Source organism: Euprymna scolopes, chromosome 27 (assembly GCF_053919585.1).
Source record: "Euprymna scolopes isolate OS-2025 chromosome 27, ASM5391958v1, whole genome shotgun sequence".
Lineage (NCBI taxonomy): Eukaryota > Metazoa > Mollusca > Cephalopoda > Sepiida > Sepiolidae > Euprymna > Euprymna scolopes.
The window spans coordinates 63,957,750-63,978,910 of NC_136508.1; the positions used below are offsets into that span (position 1 = coordinate 63,957,750).

A 21,161-nucleotide genomic window follows, 5' to 3' on the forward strand; every position below is an offset into this window, starting at 1 on the left:
TTTGTTTTAATTATAAAGTCTACACTTAATTTTATAGAAAATGATGTATATATAATAGAAAAAAAAAATTACTGGTTTTGTTGGATTCAAGTGGATCCCCCCCTCCAGTTTAAGAGATAGCAGGTCACGTGGTAATATACAAAATGGCTAGCGTAAATATAAAGATCGGGTTTTTTATCGACGAATATTTTGAAAGCTGAATTTTTTTTATTCCTGTACATTTTTTCCTGATATTTTTCGTTAAAACTCTTGTATAAATACTATTTTTAACCAGTTAAATACGTTGGAGACATTGTCATGGAGTTTAATAATCTCTAGAACAAAGCAGAAGAGAAATTACAAAAGTATCGGTAAAACAAAGTGTTTGTTTACATTTGTTCGCCATTACTGGATGTTGACGTCACGTCACGTGACATGACTAAGCGTTTTTGGATTATGTAATATTAACATTAAAATTAACATTAAAATGACAGGTTTTTTTGGGGGCCCCCCTAGGAGAGAAATGATCAGTTCACCCCCTTTTAATGGTCCGTTTGGTGTGGAATTTCGATATTTGTCATGCGGGTGATCAAGGTTCAATATGATACATAATTTGTCAACTTTGGTTGTGTCTGTCAAAAGTTTGAGCTGACGTCACGTCACGTGACACGTATTGAATAACGTTAAAATGACAGGTTTTTTGGGGGGCCCCCCTAGGAGAAAAACGATCAGTTGACCCCTTTCTACTGGTCCGTTTGACGTGAAATTTCGATATTTGTCATCCGGGTGATCAAGGTGCAATATGATACCAAATTTGTCAATTCTGGTTCCGTCTTTCAAAAGTTTTAGCGTTACAAACAAACATACATACATACATACATACACACCGATTTTTGCCTTTTATATATATAGAAGACTAGCAGGGCTACCCGGCGTTGCTCGGGACCGTATAAACAATGAAAAAACAAAAGCAGATATTGAACATATGTTTGATTCTTAGGGGAGAGGAATCTTTCATCTCTATGTATTATTTGTTTTATCTACCCTAGGACTGGTATTGTTCATGTTTTATCCCTAGCATAGGTAATTTACAGCATGTATATGAAATTGTTTTACCTTAGGGAGAAGAGAACAGGTAATATACAACATAATGTGTCTATATTACATCCCTGGCAACGCCTAGAAACCCGCTAGAACATGTATTTCAGTCAATCTTTATTATATCCTGGGCTATGCCGGGAAACCAGCTAATCTCTTTTTAGTGACTTGACCACCAAAATACCTCCCTAAGTGTGTCCTTTCTTTTGAACTTATTAGATATAGGTATCTAGAAATGTGTGTGAAATTTTGTTGAATGCATTGTTCACTATGATTTTCTTATTGTTCTACACAATATCAACTGTAGCGAAATAACACAGTAAACTTAGTGTAGTGTTAGAATAAAGAGCAAAGGAAAAAATTAGAATCATATTTTGTAATTGCAAATCTAAATTTGCTAGCATGTACCAGTATTTGCCAGGTTGTGGAAATTTGGAACTTATAACATATGTAGTGGCCTTTTCCTAGATACCTATTGCTAAAAATTATACTTTCATTTTGTTAGAAAAATCTCTCTTCAGATGCCCTGCATCATTCAAAATAAAAACAAATATTTTTATAATTGTTTCAGTATATTGCTACACAATGTGAAAGTTTTTAACGTTTGTAAAAAAAATCATGAATGTGCTTATATTGCAAAAAAGAAAATATCAGTGCACAGTATTGAAAGTGTTTGAGATTCAAAAGTCTGTAACATTTCTACTAACTTCATAAGATGTCATGTGAGAAACTGAATTGAATATCAAGACATTATCTGAAGCGTTTTTATTTTGGTGTAACATATGTGTTTACAGTGAACCTTAACTTTTAATAAACAGATTGGTATGCAATGACATAGGCTAAGAATCTTTAACAAAATATATATAAATTGGAAAAATGTGTGAACAAATGAAAAAAAAATGATCCGCTCCACTTGATGACATCAAGCACAGTAATATTTTAGTGAAGAAAATATGAAATTGATGTTCAGTGATTAGTTTGGATGAATGAGAAAATGTAATTGTTTGATGCATAAAAATAACTCAGTTGCTGTATTTGATATTAAGCAGCAAAATATAGTGATTTGAATATTTGGGAAAACATCAAACCAGATTATGTAAAAAGAAAAAAAAAAGATGAAATTAGAAAATATATATTTTATGTTTATGAGTTCTGCCAATCAAAATTTTGTGGCAGAAATTGGGTGATTACCATGCAATTTTATTTTGGTAAAATTCTTAAATTATTAGAATGTTTATTATAATTTCTAATTAGTGACTTGTTATAATCAAAATCCGCCCTAAAAAGTGTCCTTTCTTTTATTAGGTATCAGAGTAGGTATCAAGATTTCTACTTCTATACAAATGTGATATTTCAGATCTGTACATAAAAAATTTGTTGAATATATAGGTTGAGAATTGTTCTGTGTCGCTCTCTCTCACACACACACGCATTCTCACTTTTATAGATATAATAGATAGATTACTCTAGATATATTTCCATATGTCTGAATACCCTATATACAAATTTTCAAATCTGTAGATAAAAAAATTTGTTGAGTATATAGGTTGAAAATTGTTCTCTCTCTCTCACACATTCTCAATTTTAGAGATATAATAGATAGATTATGCTAGATATATTTCCATATGTCTGAATACCCTATATACAAATTTTCTAATCTGTAGATCAAATATTTGTTGAATATATAGGTTGAAAATTGTTCTTACTCTCTCTCTCTCTCTCTCTGGCTACCTCACACACACATTCTAACTTTTATAGATATAATAGATAGATTATGCTAGATATATTTCCATATGTGTGAATACCCTATATACAAATTTTCTAATTTGTAGATAAAAAATTTGTAGAGTGCATAGGTTGAGAATTGTTCTCTCTATCTCTAACACACACACATTCTAACTTTTAAAGATATAATAGATTATGCTAGATATATTTCGATATTTCTGAATACCCTATATATAAAAATTTGTTGAATGTATCGGTTGAGAACTGTTCTCTCTCTCTCTCTCTCTCTCTCTCTCGCTCACACACACACACATTCTCACTTTTATAGATATAATAGAAAGATTATCCTAGATATATTTCTATTTGTATGAATACTCTATATACACATTTTAAAATCTGTAGATAAAGAATTTGTTGAGTATATGGGTTGAGAATTGTTCTCTCTCTCTCTCTCTCTCTCTCTCTCTCTCTCTCTCTCACACACACACACACATTCTCACTTTTATAGATATAATAGATTATGCTAGATATATTTCCATATGTCTGAATACCCTATATACAAATTTTCAAATCTGTAGATAAAAAATTTGTTGAGTATATAGGTTGAGAATTGTTCTCTCTCTCTCTATCACACACATTCTCACTTTTATAGATATAATAGACAGATTATGCCAGATATATTAAAATATGTCTGAATGCCCAATATACAAATTTTGAAATCTGTAGATAAAAAATTTGTTGTATACATAGGTTGACAATTGTCCTCTCTCTCACACACACACACATTCTCACTTTTATACATATAATAGATAGATTATGCTAGATATATTTCTATATGTCTGAACACCCTATATACAAATGTTCAAATCTGTGGATAAAAAATTTGTTGAATGTATAGGTTGAGAATTTTTATCTCTCTCTTTTTCTCTCTCTCTCTCTCGCTATCTCACACACACGCATTCTCACTTTTATAGATAAAATAGATAGATTATGCTAGATATATTTCCATATGTCTGAATACCCTATATACAAAGTTTCAAATCTGTAGATAAAAAATTTGTTGAATAAATAGGTTTAGAATTGTTCTCTCCTTCTCTCACACACACATTCTAACTTTTGTAGTTATAATAGATAGATTATGCTAGATATATTTCCATATGTCTGAATACCCTATATACAAATTTTCTAAACTGTAGGTAAAAAATTTGTTGAGTATGTAGGTTAATAATTGTTCTCTCTCTCTCTCTCACACACACACACACACACACAAGTTCTCACTTTTATAGATATAATAGATAGATTATGCTAGATATATTTCTATATGTCTGCCTACCCTATATACAAATTTCCAAATCTGTGCCCAAAAATGTGTGGAATATATAGGTTGAGAATTGTTCTCTCTCTCTCTCTCTCTCTCACACATATTCTCACTTTTATAGGTTATATAGGTTGAGAATTTTTTGCTCTTTCCATCACTCACATTCACACTTTTATAGATATAATACATAGATTATGCCAGATATATTTACATATGTCTGAATACCCAATATACACATTTTCAAATCTGTAGATAAAAAATTAGTTGAATATATAGGTTGAGAATTGTTCTCTCTCTCTCTCTTTCTCTCTCTCTCACACACACATTCTCACTTTTATAGATATAATAGATAGATTATGCTAGATATATTTCCATACGTCTGAATACCCTATATCCAAATTTTCTAATATGTAGATAAAAAATTTGTTGAATATATAGGGTGAGAATTTTCCTTCCTCTCTTTCTCTCTCTCTCTTTCTCACACACACACAAGCTGAAAATTGTTCTCTCTCTCTCTCTGACTCTCTCTCTCTCTCACACACACACACACATGGTCATTTTATAGATATAATAGATAGGTTATGCTAGATATATTTCTATATGTCTGAATACCCTATATACAAATTTTTAAATCTGTAGATAAAAAATTTGTTGAGTATATAGGTTGAGAATTGTTCTTTCTCTCTCTCTCACACACACATTCTCACTTTTATAGATATAATAGATTATGCTAGATATATTTCCAAATGTCTGAATACCCTATATACAAATTTTCAAATCTGTAAAGATAGAATTTGTTGAATATATAGGTTGAGAATTGTTCTCTCTCTCTCTCTTTCACACACATTCTCACTTTTATAGATATAATAGATAGATTATGCTAGATATATTTCCTTATGTCTGAATACCCTATATACAAATTATCAAATCTGTAGATACAAAATTTGTTGAGTATATAGGTTGAGAATTGTTCTCTCTCTCTCTCTCTCTCTCTCTCTCACTCACTCACTCACTCACACACACACACACACATTCTACCTTTTATAGATATAATAGATTATGCTAGATATATTTCCATATGTCTGAATACCCTGTATACAAATTTTCAGATCTGTACATAAAAATTAGTTGAATATATAGGTTGAGAATTGTTCTCTCTCTCTCTCTCTTCTCTCTCTCTCTTTCACACACATTCTCACTTTTCTAGATATAATAGATAGATTATGCTAGATATATTTCCATATGTCTGAATACCCTATATACAAATTTTCTAATCGGTAGATAAAAAATTTGTTGAATATATAGGGTGAGAATTGTACTTACTCTCTCTCTCTCTCTCTCTCTCTCTCTCACGCACACATTCTCACTTTTATGGATATAATAGATAGATTATGCTGGATATATTTCCATATGTCTGAATACCCTATATACAAATGGTCAAATCTGTAGATAACAAATTTATTGAATAGATAGGTTGAGAATTGTTCTCTCTCTCTCTCTCGCAACCTTACACACACAACCACACGCAAACATTCTGACTTTTATAGATATAATAGATCGATTATGCTAGATATATTTCCATATGTCTGAATACCCAATATACAAATTTTCAAATTTGTAGGTATAAAATTTGTTGAATATATAGGTTGAGAATTGTTCTCTCTCTCTCACACACTCACATTCTCACTTTTATAGATATAATGTATAGATTATGCTAGATATATTTCTATATGTCTGAATACCCTATATACAAAGTTTAAAATCCGTAGATAAAAATACGTTGAGTATATAGGTTGAGAATTGTTCTCTCTCTCTCTCTTACGCACACACACACACACACACACACACACACACATTTTCACTTTTATAGATATAATAGATAGATTATGCTAGATATATTTCCATATGTCTGAATACCCTATATACAAATTTTCAAATCTGTAGATAAAAAATGTATTGAATATATAGGTTGAGAATTGTTGTCTCTCTCTCTCTCTCTCTCTCTCTCTCTCTCTCTCTGGCTACCTCACACACACACACATTTTCACTTTTATAGATATAATAGATAGATTATGCTAGATATATTTCCATGTCTGAATACCCTATATACAAACTTTCAAATCTGTAGATAAAAAATTTGTTGAGTATATAGGTTGAGAATTGTTCTCTCTCTCTCACACGAAACTGTGCGCTCGGCTTCTTCCCCCCCTTCCCACCCCAAATGCTTGGGAAACTGTGCACTGTTTTTGTTGGTTTTCAAGCTGCCTCTTCCCCCCCCCCCCCCCACACACACACAGTTTAACAGTAGTAGGAGGTCAAGAGAAAGAGGGTGAGAGAGAGAGAAGAGTAAGTTGGTGAGAGAGAGAGAAAAGAGAAAGAGGGTGTTGGTTTTATATTTTTATTATCGTCTAATATTTTGAAAGCTGAATTTCTAATAAAATGTGCATCTATAGGAGATAATGCCTGGGAATGTGTTCCCCCCCCCCACAGTTTAACAGTGGTGTGACGTCAAGAGAAAGAGGGTGAGAGAGAGGGAAGAGTAAATGGGTGAGAGAGAGAAAGAGAGAGAGAAAAAAAGAAAGACGGTGTTGGTTTTGTGAAAAAAGTTGTTATTTACAATTGTTCGCATTCTTGGCCTTTTGGTCAAGATCAAAGTGTAGTATCTGTTCTTCAGATGCTGCACTTCTATTTCTTGTTCTCTTTCGGTGGAGGAGAAATCCTCCACGACTGAGACAATTTTTATTTTTGTACCTTTTCTCCACGTTAAAAAACGACCCTGGTGTCTAACTCTGTCCCGTGGGGAGGCATAGTAAATAGGTACAATTGTTCGCCATTAGTGGATGTTGACGTCACGTCACGTGACATGACTAAGCTTTTTTTTTTTTTAGTATGAATAACATTTTTTGTTTTAATTATAAAGTCTACACTTAATTTTATAGAAAATGATGTATATATAATAGAAAAAAAAAATTACTGGTTTTGTTGGATTCAAGTGGATCCCCCCCCTCCAGTTTAAGAGATAGCAGGTCACGTGGTAATATACAAAATGGCTAGCGTAAATATAAAGATCGGTTTTTTTATCGACGAATATTTTGAAAGCTGAATTTTTTTTTATTCCTGTACATTTTTTCCTGATATTTTTCGTTAAAACTCTTGTATAAATACTATTTTTAACCAGTTAAATACGTTGGAGACATTGTCATGGAGTTTAATAATCTCTAGAACAAAGCAGAAGAGAAATTACAAAAGTATCGGTAAAACAAAGTGTTTGTTTACATTTGTTCGCCATTACTGGATGTTGACGTCACGTCACGTGACATGACTAAGCGTTTTTGGATTATGTAATATTAACATTAAAATGACAGGTTTTTTGGGGGGCCCCCCTAGGAGAGAAATGATCAGTTCACCCCCTTTTAATGGTCCGTTTGGTGTGGAATTTCGATATTTGTCATGCGGGTGATCAAGGTTCAATATGATACATAATTTGTCAACTTTGGTTGTGTCTGTCAAAAGTTTGAGCTGACGTCACGTCACGTGACACGTATTGAATAACGTTAAAATGACAGGTTTTTTGGGGGGCCCCCCTAGGAGAAAAACGATCAGTTGACCCCTTTCTACTGGTCCGTTTGACGTGAAATTTCGATATTTGTCATCCGGGTGATCAAGGTGCAATATGATACCAAATTTGTCAACTCTGGTTCCGTCTTTCAAAAGTTTTAGCGTTACAAACAAACATACATACATACATACATACACACCGATTTTTGCCTTTTATATATATAGATGATGATGAAAAAGTACTTTTTTTAACGTTTTTTTAAATTAGCACAGTGCTATAAATCTCAGTCATTCGGTCAAGAGATCATGTTTCAATTCCTTTGTTAAATAAATTTCTCTTCCTCATTATTATTGTTTCTTATTATTCTAAATGGTGTGACGGTAATTGAAAACTTGGACATAGCAGGTTCAAATCCAGTTCATTCCACAGAAGCACTTTCATCGAACATACACTTGACCTTGTGTCTAACCTCTTGAAGAGGAGATAAATAAAAACATATTTAAAATGACTTTTACATTTAAGTGGGACGAATGGACAAATCGGATTAAAAACGAAAATATGGAAAATGTTGCATATGTTTCATTTTATAAACCAAGTTAGAATTTGTTTAGATGTGTCCATACATACATTAACGAGGTTCTGTTGGTTTGTCCATTATCATATCATGCTTCAGTTTTAATATTTCATTTTCATCCTTAAACATGCATATTGAATAAATATATTTTATATAGGGCTCTTGTTTTGTATTATGAGCAATCAAGGAAACTAGAACACAGAAATTCTGATAATCAAAATGAAAGTTGTCTCAAAGAGATCCAGAGAGAGATTAGAAACTTGATTAGGGAAGTCCAAGGAATAAGTGAATAGGAACTTGGATATTATTTTCCAGGAAGAATGAGGGCCAGTTTGTTGGATGTGCCAACTTGAAAGCAACAGGATCAGAGATTGCCTGAATAATTCAAGAATGATGCTTCAATTGATAAGACCAAACTGTACTTGGTGTAGTCAGTTCAGTTGAAGTTTAGAGGAATGACTGTGTATATCCTTCAACCACACCATAAATGCGAAATAAATAGCTAGGTAGCCCCACTAAAACGTTTGTTGCATAACCAAACTTCTATCTTTACATCATCAACGCTTTGATCCCCATCTGCCATCAATTGAAATGGATGGCTCTCGTCTAGGAGAAGCCCCGTATTTTGACAAGCTTCTGGGTTTGTCCTTTACTCCTGATCTGAAATGGAACACGTACATCAAGTCTGTTGCCAAGGTCACTGGAAAGATAGTGGGATCCTTCTACCGCTCCAGAAGATATCTCACTACTGATGCAATTCATTATCTATATAAAAGCCATATACGTCCAAGGATGGAATACTGCTGCCATATCTGGGCAGGAGCTGCTAAAAACAGCCTATCCTGCCTTGACAGAGTACAAAATAGACTTCGTGGCTTAGTGGGGGATGCCCTTTTCTCTACCCTGCAACCTCTCTCTCACAGAAGAGACGTTGCGAGCCTATCCTTGTTTTATCGTTATTTCCATGGCAGGTGCTCGTCTGAACTCCAATATCTGGTCCCCCCTCGCCAATCTTTCACAAAAAACACCCGTCTAGCTGAATCCACTGTGAAAAATTTCCCCCACTCTGTGCCTAAATCAAAACGTGGATTCTATGAACAAAGCTTCTTTCTTAGAACTGCACGCCTGTGGAACTCTGTTCTGTCTGCCTGCTTTCCACCTGACTACAACTTGGATGTCTTCAAGTCCAACATTAACAAATTCCTAATAAACCGCCCTGTTAAGTAAACGCTTTATTAAATCTCCACACTAACGTACTGTACTTGCAATAATCCTTATCCCTGAGTGGCTTCCAGGCCTTGATAAGTGGTGACCACCGTGTAAAAAAAAAAAAAAAGGGTGTTATAATTATGATGACGTATATTGACTGTTCTTATTAGGAAGTCTTAAGATGTTCATGTTGTAAGAGATGGAGACATAAACAGGTATATATAAAAAGAGAGACAGTTCTGTATATACATAATAGACAGTGTACATGTTACTACACAATGAGAGGCGATTTGATATATAGATAGATAAACCGATACTTTTGACAGATCTGTGAGCGGGAGTGTCTCTATAACATTTACACTTTGACACTTTGACATTTATACTTTCTAACACATATTTTTTAGATGATGATTTTATCCAGGTTCTTATAACATAAATGGACAATACTTTTTCTGTTAAATTACAACACGAAAATGCAGATACACAAAGATGATGTTTTATTCATGACCGGTCGATGATTTCGCTCGAGGAATTCAAAGCTTCTTTACATGGTTATTTCTAAAACCCTCTCGCTTCCAGAGGGTGCTGAGAATCGGTCTGAACCTCTCTGCTCCCCTGATCTCACTCTCCCCAACTAACTTTGAACGCTTCCCTATATTGAGAACTCGTCACGTCATCGCATGATTAAACATGTGCTCATAAAAACACGTTGCATGACATTCATCACGTAGCCAAACTTGACATGATCCGAGTTCAGTAACCTATTTTTCAAATAACATTTTTACAAAATATGTTTACAATTCCAATTGACGATTAAATTCCTTATTTAAATTTTTACAGAAACAAATTTCATTATTACATTCCTTTTCCATATACAGATATGTAAGCAAAACAATTGCAATTCTTTATTTCAATAACATTCTGTATTTATTTTAACTTATGATTGGAATTTTCAATTCCAAATCTAGCTTCGCAAGTTGAATCCTTGACTATCCTATTTCATATTTACTTACTTACAAGAACACGCTTCTGTTATTGTAACACGTTGGCCGATTGAATGTTGGATATAGAGAAAAAGATGACATTTTTGTGAATTGTATTAAAATGTGCTACCACAAGACAAGATGAGACAGTTCCAGAATGAGAACACTCCAGGGAAACAAGATTCCAACCATGTATCACTGAGAAGGATCTAGATAGATGGAAAAAAGACAATAAGTCTTAAAACAGACTGTTGCTTCAAATGAACATGTTCATAGTGACAGGGAGGAAGACATAGGCATAGAAATTGGAAGAAAAGACAATTATTTTTTTTAGCGGATTTTTGTTACTAAAGAAAAACAAAAGACAAAAGAAAAGTGCACAGGTATATACTTGTAAAGTCGAACAGAATGAAGGAAGAAAGTGTGTCTGCGTGTGTTGTCTTACCTGCTGGGAGGATCACAGGGAGGGCAGAAATTAAAAATGGCGGCTGTGGTTTTTGTAAGATTATTGAGCGATGACGTTAGGCTTAACCTGACTGTTTTTCTGGCCGCCGATTGGCTGATGACGAACGCTTGGACAATAAAAGGAGTATGTTCAGAAGATCGAGGCATGTGTATCAACTGCATCAGTGTGATTAGAAGTTCGACGTGTGTGTTAATCGACTGCCGTAGTTGCAAAACGAATTTACTACTTAACTGATGAGAAGCAACTTATTTGTATGGTTTTCATGAAGTATAATGGGGGGGAGGGTTCACCTCAAATACACAAACGGAATGTTCAAGAAAGATTATCGCTACAGTCCTCTGTCTCTACTCTCGTTGCCTTCTCTCCTGCCTGATCGGGAATAATCTCCCAGCACCGAGAAATGAACATCGTTTTATAGTTTCCATCTTCACACACACACGAGATTACACGAGAACGGACGAAATAAAAATGCTGGCCGCCATGTTTGTTCTTCCTTTTCTTTACCTGAACTCACTCGCTGAGCACCCACGGTAAGACTTGTCTTTCTTGCTTCTAACCACAAACTCCAGATCACATTTTGTAGTCTCTCATCCATTGTGGCCGTCGCTTCTCTCTACTTGGCCTCTAAGGTGTCTCATCCTCCTCCTGTGGCTGCACACTCTCCTCCACTGCTTCGCTCTCCACTGGTCTGACGTCGAGAATGTGCCTCGGGACTCCTCCCACCACAATGTTGTTACTAGTGTTCCTCCCAGTCACGCGACCTCTACTCCATTGTGTGGTGCAGCGCGCCCCCGGTGGCTTCACCCATACCTCGTCCCTGAGTTTAATTGTCTCTGTGGCCTCTACTTCTCGGCTTGCCGGCTCCATCCTGGGATGTCTCCAGGAATATGCAAACGTTGACAGTTGCGGGATCGTCTCTGGTACTTGTCCCAGTTTAGGCGACATGTTATACCAGAAGACGGCTTGCTCAGGTGAGGTGCCTCCTCTTTCCGCAACTGCCTTTATGGTGCGGTGGTTTCTCTCCACGATGCCATTGCCACTGGGTCTGTAGGCAGCTCTGAAAAATTGTTGGATCTTCCATTTCTTCAGTACTTCTGTCACTGCTACTGACTTGAATGCAGTCCCGTTGTCGGTTAACAACTCTTCCATGGGGCCTCGCTCCAAAACCACCTCATCAAGGATTGACGCTATTTCATTGCCTGTTCCTCCACATAGCTTCTTCCATAGGGCAAATCGCCCGGGCCCACAGTCAATCATGGTCAAGTAAAGTCCACCCCTGTAATGGGTGACATCGCATGCCAGTCTCTCCCAAATCCCACTCACCTCCAACTGGCCAGCTTCATGCGTGCTTGGAGCAGGATCAATCGCCTGACATCTGTCGCATGTCCTGACCACTTGCCTTACTTGCTCCTTGGTGATCCTCGGGTTGACTTTTTTCACTAAGTACCAAGTCCTCTCTACCCCCATATGGTGCAAATTGTGCAGTTCTTGCACGCCAACATCATCTAGATCCGATGCAGCAACAACATCTTTCTTTGGCAACAGCCAACTCTTCTTCACTCTCATGAGAGCATCTGCTCGGTTCTTTTCAGAAGCCACCATGTCTACACGAAGCTTCAAACAAAACTCTTGCATCAGCTCAGCCAGCACTCCAAGCCTGCGCTTCACTAACATCTCTGCAGCCCCTTTCGTTTTTACCCTTTTTTCGCTTGAAATGAGAGACTTTAGCCAAGCAAACACCGTGGCAGAGTCTGTTTTGATGCAGATGTCACGTAGTCCCCATTTCAAGGCCAGATTGACTCCTTTTATCTACCAACGTAGATGCGCCATTCATCTGCCTCCATTCCCTAATGGTCTCACTGCAAACATCTACGGTGTCGCCTCTCGTATGGCACTTAACATGGCCATTGAGCTCTCGGAAATCAAGGACCGGTCTTACTTTCCCTTTAGTTGTTTGCAGAACGGCCATCAACGGCAAAATGCCCGACTCCACGTCATCCGTCCAAGGCATCAGTATCCCCTCCTCAATCCATCGGTCGACTTCTTGCTCAAACTTCTTTCTCGCCCCTCCTCTAAGCGAATTTGTGTAGCACGCCACCCTGTTTGTCAGCGATGGCGCTTGATGTTTCCATGCCCACTCCACTGGCCACCACTCTCCATCGAATTCGGCTTGGAAGTTCTGATCTTTGATCGATAATTTTTTTTTCTCCCCGGCCTTGCTGATCCCTCTGGGGGCTTTCTCTGTCACCGCGCACTCAGCTAGTCCGAACCTCACGTTGTTACATGTGATGGTAACACCTCCAAGGCGGCATATAACATCCATTCCAATGATGGCTTGGATGCCAGGCACCAGGCGATCAGTGACAATTGCATGGACCCCCATCCGACGTTCAGCAATATCAATAGTGACGGTCTTCCTCCCTCGACACTTCACTTGCGACCCATCGAATGCCACTACTTCACCCTTCCCTTTCCATCTTCAAACCAGGGTAGTGTGCACCATGGTAGTGGTGCAGCCAGTGTCAATCAGGACCATAAATTCCCGTCCTTCCACCGCAATCTTCTGTTTGGGCATCTGCTGCGGGTGCGCCACTATTCTCGAATCGGGGCGGCCGCTGGCGCGTCGGCCTCCCCTCACCAGTTTCCCAAACTTGTGCATTTTACCGCTAAATGGCCTCTCCGATTGCATTTGTAACACACTGTCTGTTGCAAGAACTTCCTGCAGTCTCTTCTCATGTGTGGTCCCCCGCATTCGAAGCATGCCATCCCCGGGTTCGGCAGATTCCTGCCCACATCCTGCTGTACCGTTGTTGTCGTTCCTCCAGGCTCCGTGGGCTGGGTGCTCACCAAGATTTTTGCAGTTTTAATCAGCTCACTCACATCCAGCGTCTCCACTCCCGATACCTGCTGCAACCTTTTCGATATCTCTTCCGGGAACCCGGTAACGAAAGTCATCTTGACTACGTGACTCGTGGCGTGTCCCCTGATGCCCGACAACTCAACCAATCTCCTTATCTCATTCGCATAGACATCAACAGATTCACCAGTCCACCTCTTCTTTTTCAACTTATTAAATGCCTCAAAAGGCCCTTCTGCAAAAGCTTCGATCAGTCGACACTTGATGGCGTCTACGTCACCCTGTTCCCGCTCGCTGAGCTCCAAATAGAGGGCCAGTGCGTCCCCTTCTAGAAACAGTGGTATTACTGCGGCCACATCATCCAGCCTCTGAATCCTTGCTACAAGGTCCACTTTTTTAAGCCACGCCACCACATCACCGTCGCCATTAAAAGGTTTAATCATGTTGCTTAAGCCTGCGTTGGCCATCACCGAAATAGCTTGAAGTATAATGGGGTGGGGGGGTCACCTCAAATACACAAACGGAATGTTCAAGAAAGATTATCGCTACAGTCCTCTGTCTCTACTCTCGTTGCCTTCTCTCCTGCCTGATCGGGAATAATCTCCCAGCACCGAGAAATGAACATCGTTTTATAGTTTCCATCTTCACACACACACGAGTTTACGTGAGAACGGACGAAATAAAAATGCTGGCCGCCATGTTTGTTCTTCCTTTTCTTCGCGTGAACTCACTCGCTGAGCACCCACGGTAAGACTTGCCCAAACGTTACCAGTTATTGATGATATTTTAGCCTCGCTTGGGTTGGCAAAATACTTCTCAAAGTGAGATTGGAAGTCAGGATACTGGCAGGTTAAATTGAATGAGAACAATAAGGAAAAAACTGTGTTCACCTGCCACAAGGGATTGTTCCATTTTAATGTAATGCCGTTCGGACTTGCGAATGCCCTAGGGGTCTTCCAGGAATTAATGTCCGTAGTTTTACAAGGACAGGAAAAATTCACTGTACCGTATTTGGATGACATTTTAATATTTTCCAATACAAAGGAAGACGATATAAAACACATAGATAAGGTGTTAGCACAATCTTAGGTTAAAAGCAACAAAGTGAGTTTTTTAATAAAGAAATACAATATCTGGGGTTCAAAGTTAGTGAGAGGGGTATACAGCAAGACATGGATAAAGTCAAGTCTATAAAAATGATTTCGATTCCAAGCACTGTAAAACAAGTAAGAGCTTTCATTGGTATGATATCATACTATCGGCGATTTATAAAAAAAATTTCCGATATCGACGAGCTGTTAATCCGATTAACGATGAAAGCATACACAATTTTATTGGGACGATGCATGTCAGTCTGCCTTTGATAGCCTTATAATTCAATAACTTGAGTGTTATTTCTTCCACCCGTCACACCAATAATTTCCTGGGTAAGGTTGACACTGTTGTCCAAACTTCCAACTTCCAAACTTCTGTATACGTAACGCACCTTCTCTCAACTCCAGACAAACTTCTGCTAATTCAACTTATTTCTTCATATCCAACTTCAAAATGAATGTCCCTCTAAAAAATCAACCCTCTTTTATCTCCAACCAGGAGCATCTCATTTGCATATCGGGTGGTCACATTGCAGGCATATAAAGAGATAAGGCAGCCATTTTTGTTTCTTTCTTCTTCATTCATTTCATTCCACGACCGACTCATTGAATTATGCACACGTGCTAGTTAAGTAAGTCGCACGTTTCCCTACAAGCCTAAAAACGAAGCTTGCAGATATAGTAACACTGGCTTATCCCGATCCGGATAAGCACTACCAACTGTATATAGATGCCTCTGATAATTCGATTGGGCATGTCTTTCACAAATGATCAACGATAAAGAAAGAGGCATATGTGATACACTATGCCTTGAATAAATTAAATCACTATTTGCATAATGCAACTTTCACCATCTATACAGACCATAGACCATTGGAGTATTTACTGAACTCACCAATACAAAATAGAAAGATACAGACATGGGCTTTAAGTATGGCTGGCTATAAGTGCACCATACGGTACCTGAAGGGGAAAGACAACGTCTGTGTGGATCTCTTGTCACACGCTGTAGATTCGAGCCACGACAATGATGATCCCCTGTAGAAATAGACAGTAGGAATTACACGGTGAGTGCAATAAACTCAAATCATTTTGAGCCAAAAGATTTTGCATCACATAAGGATGCTGAAGACTTATCGGTAGCACATGAGCATCCTACATTATCGGGTTTAGATGTATATAAGGAACAGGAAGCAGATAGGGAGATTGTAGATTTAAAGATGTGAATGAAAAACGGTAAAGAGTCCAAGATGGAACAGAAAAAGTACATAATAATGAACAATATAGTATATTACTTGTTGCAACCCGACGATGAACCGATAATTAGGTTATATATACCGTCGCATCTAAGAGAAAGAGTGTTAGTTCAATACCACGATGATAATGGTCACATGGGCATGGAAAAAACGTTTCACGCTATTAAGCAAAAATATTTGTGGCCTGGTTTATTTAAACAAGTAAACGAATACATAGGTAAATGTATTCCATGTCAAATCAGAAATTTGAGGAAACAACAACCTCAAATGCAGGAGAGCGATTTGCCTCCTTTTCCTTTCGCTAAACTAGCGTTAGATGTTTCCGGGCCTTACTAAAAACTATCAGACAACCAATACATAGTGACTTTTATAGATATGTACAGTGGTTGGCTAGAGGCTTTTGCAGTTTTGAATAAGAAAGCAAAAACAGTGGTGCATCTGTTGATTGACAAGATTTTTCCCAGATTCGGGGTACCACTGCAGCTTTTAACGGATAATGGGCCTGAGAACATAAACAAAATAATGAAAAAGGCATTAGAGGACCTCAACGTGCATCATGTGACCACATCGTTCTATCATCCCCAGAGTAATGGCAAAGTTGAAAGGTTCCATAGAACGATGCATGACGTCCTAGCGAAGAAAGTAGGGGACAATGAACAGTCGTGGGACATATACATGAATCAGATGTTAGCGGCTGTCAGGTTCCATGTAAGCGAAACGACGAAATTTTCACCCTATTATTTACTCTACAATAGAGATGTTGTTCTGCCGTTGAACAATATTCTAAGACCCCGTAGAGTATACTATGGATATGAAAATCATGAAATCACTCTACAGGAAATGCATCGAACCTTCACTTTAGTAAGGAGTAATGTAAAGAATGCTAGAAAAAAAAAAATGATAGATCTAAGAAGAAAACAAAAGCCGTCGAATTTAAGGTTGGTGATTTGGTGTATTATAAAAACCACCAAAAGCGAGGAAAGCTAGACGTATGATTGAAACCGTATTATGTAGTGATTATATATGTATTATAGAATTAAGGATCAATTAACGGGCTCTATAACGGAGGCGCATGCAGAACATCTCAGGGCAGTGTTTATCGAGGAGTGGGAGCAGTGGCGTAGCTAGACCTTTTGCCGCCCGGGGCGGTAGTAAAATTTGCCCCCCCCTCCCGGAATTTGGGTGCCCGGAAAATTCGTCCATTTTTTGCTAGGTAGGAAAACTGGTCCATTATTATTAAGTTAACATTTATTCTGTAGTTGCTTAATTTTCATACCTTGCGAAAATTAGTTCTACAGTATCCAATTTTCCTAAATTCAATTAAATTAAAATTAAAATATGAAAACTGATTTTTAATATTTTTTATTCATTTGAGATTTTATCTGTTTTCCTTTTGTTTTAAGTAGATGGTGGGGGTTGCCCGGGGTGATTTTGTCCGATCCCCCAGCTAGCAATTGTAAAGTTTACAAGGAGTTATAAAAAGTATGCTACAAAAACAAACGTTTGATACTTTCAAAGTCTTAGCTTCATGAATTGGACAGTAATAAAATTAATGAATTCAAACTTTTGCATCTAATGTTATTTCCTCTTTGATGTCGGTGTATATATCTAACTTTCTTTTCGCACCTATTCGATAAAAATTTATATGAAAGTTCCCCTTTAAGTATGAATTTGTTAGCATTTTTTTCGATTTTCCCCTTTTACCATCTCAAAATGCCGCCCCCATGCCGCCCCCCCCCGACGCTCAGAAAATAGGGACACATTTTTTCTGATTCCGATACCCCCCAAAATTCCGATTTTTTACAACCTTTTTGGTATAAAATTTCATATTTTTTTTAGCTTTTGTTTATTTTTATTTATTTATTCTACTTTCTATTTTTACTCTCTCAAAATGCCGCCCCCTGACATATGCCGCTCGCAAAATAGGGACACCTTTTTGCGATTCCAATAACTACAAAAGTTCCCATTTTTTACAACCTTTTCGATATAAAATTTCAGATTTTTTGTTAGCATTTTTTTCGATTTTCCCCTTTTACCATCTCAAAATGCCGCCCCCATGCCGCCCCCCCCCGACGCTCAGAAAATAGGGACACATTTTTTCTGATTCCGATACCCCCCAAAATTCCGATTTTTTACAACCTTTTTGGTATAAAATTTCATATTTTTTGTTAACTTTTGTTTATTTTTATTTATTTTTTCTACTTTCTTTTTTTACCCTCTCAAAATGCCGCCCCCTCAGGTGTGCTGCCCGGGGCGGCCCCCTAGCTACGCCAGTGAGTGGGAGATTCCCATTACAGAGAGGCCGTTAAGAAAAGCTGCATTGTCTGTTCCAAAGGAATCTAGTGATTCAGATAGCGAATCAGCCACAGACGAAGCTAGTTATGCAATGCCGAAGAGTTGTCATCAACAGGAGGGGTCGGATGAGGAATCTGACGTACCATTGATGGAATGAAAAATCGTGACACAGAGCATGACGGCGGGATGTGAAACCAATATAGATGAAATCAGCTGTCTGTATACGTCGTATGCAGTGCATGAGAGTAGAAATAGAGACCAACCTATCATAAATAGAGTTAGTACGAGGTTTGGTAGCGAGGAGGAAGAACAGGAGAGAGGGAATTGTTTAGGATCGGTTAGAAAAATACTCTGTTTTTAAATAAATTAAGGATCTACCGATTGAAAGCTGCAACATGACAAAACTACTAATGAGAAATTTCCCTCATTGCAGGATGACAGGCTATACAGGGTGGATAATCGTGCTACTCCCTATGCTGACCTTGGCCATGGAAGGTTACCAAAATGTAATCTTCCAGGAACGGGACAAGATATCGCTCACACGTGCGAGGTGGTTAGTCACGTTTGCAATAGACCTCACACCATATGATCGAGCCTTCAAGTTCCTGGAGGAGAGCATCAAGGACGTTCAAACAGGGGCCAAGGAAGATTTCCCTCAAGAATTCCTGGGAGATACCACCTTTGAAGCGCTAGTTAGTAATGTCAATGGGGAATCTGTAGAAGTTAAAAGGAAACGACAGGAATTACTAAATAAATATAAGGATTACCGCTCAATGAAAGGAAGATCGAAAAGAGCCATACTGCCATTTGTAGAGGACGCGTAAAGTTACCTGTTCGGAATAACATCGGAAAAAGATCTAAAGAAGAAGCATTGAAGAAATTAGATAAAACTCAGGCTCACGTAGTGAGAGATAGTATCTCGATAGTAAATCTAACAAGATATGAGGTAAAAGACAATAGAAAAAAGATAAATGAACTTACTGAGGGTCTGAGGAGCATTGTGTCATCGGTGGCGAATGAAACAAAAAGACTAGGCAGACGGGTATCGCATCTAGAAATCCTTACCCATAGATATTGGTTATATAAGATGTTGGTTGGCAGGTTGAGGGACTATTTTTTAGACGTTCACTTGTCACTAAATCATCTAGAGTTACAGCTCAATCTACTATCTTTGGGGCATTTGTCACCAAGCATAATAGCTCCGCATGATTTGAGGAGGATGCTGAGGAGCATATCTCAAGCACTCCCAGATAAGTTCAAATTTACAAGTGAGCCAGATAATGATATCTGGTATTATTACAGAATCCTTAGTTGTTCAACACTGTTTGACAAAAGGTCAATAGTAATTGTAAAAGTTCCATTGTTGGATAGGGATAACTCCTATATACTTTATAGAATACTTAAGTTTCCGCTTCCCTTGCCCACCCATCCAGGGATAAGGAGAGAATCTAAATTGACCGCCAAATTTAAACTGGAGGTGGAAATGATAGCGGTGAGTGGGGCCGGAACTGAATATGTACTTTTGAATCATGATGAAGTGGCCCGTTGTGGCGAAAGCGTGAGAAGTGTGTATCAAGTCTCCGGCCCTGTCTACACTGCCAGCTCTAGAAGCTCCTGTGAGATGTCGTTGTTTCGTCGCAAGACGGCAGAAATCCAAAGGAACTGCCAAGTGACAGTTCACACAAACATTCGACTCCCTATGGCGATGAGGTTGGGTCAGGGGTCTTGGATGGTGGCGACTGATTGAGATATAGATTTTAGGGTATTATGCGGGGACAATAATCGGAGCCAGATTGTTGCAGAAGCCCCGATGGCCACCATTCGTATAGACAGAGGGTGTGTAGCACATAGTGACTATATGAGGCTGGCTGCACAAGTAAACGGTAACTCAAAATTTAGAGAAGTGGAGCAGTATGGTCCCCATTAATGACAAGATTCACAAATTTTTCGACAGATAGGATCCCAAGTGAACTGGGAAATATGGAAGAAATCCCTATCCAAAAGTTGTTGGAAGCACTAGAGGGAGTAGAAATGGAAAAAGAGAAAAGGAGAGAAATTCCTGTATGGGTAACAGTAGTCATTAGCTTGGCTGGAACAGGCGTGCTGACAGTTATAGTTAGTAGTTAGAAGAGCAATAGAGAGGAAACAGGAGGGTTCAAAGGAAACCCAAGGAACTATACCAGAAGTAAGGCAAGGGAATCTAGAACATGAAATTCCACAGGACAGGGTGAACCAAAGGCAAGTGACAGGTAGCAGCTATGCATGGAGAGGAGAAGGAAAGGCAGGTATTAGTAAATAGTTACGAGTCTGGCCTACAGAGAGGTAAATTAAGTAAACTGTGAACATGGTCCTATTCAATAAAAGGAAAAATAAAATATCCCTTATCTCCATGGTTCAGGCAGCTGACATCTTAGGGAAAGATAGAGCTGCTTCTCATTTCAAAAAAGTAATTGGAATGTAAAGTTAAAACTTAAGTAACTTGAGCAGAAGCAAGCATAGTCTATCGGACGTCGGCTGCCTCAATGTCAATTTTTAATGTTAGGGTGAAAATATCACCTTTGTTATTTGAAATGAAAAAAAAAAAACAAAAAAAAAAACATTGAGACCCTGAGAAAAAGAAATGAAAAAATGTGTGTTTGATAAGTGACTCATGTTAATAATGTTAAATTATGTGCATGAAAAAAAAAAAAAAATGAAAAAATAACTAAAATGCATTAACAGTAGTGGACAAGAAAAAAAAAGAACAAT

At 37.9% G+C, this 21,161-nt stretch overlaps 1 protein-coding gene and 1 pseudogene across 4 annotated transcripts in view; one reads left to right on the forward strand and one right to left on the reverse strand.

The window, feature by feature from the left end:
- LOC145248869 (uncharacterized) overlaps nt 1–21,161 on the reverse strand; it is a 402,247-nt gene that overhangs the window by 253,063 nt on the left and 128,023 nt on the right. The window lies entirely within an intron of this gene.
- On the forward strand, nt 6,743–6,876 carry LOC145249189 (U2 spliceosomal RNA; annotated as a pseudogene).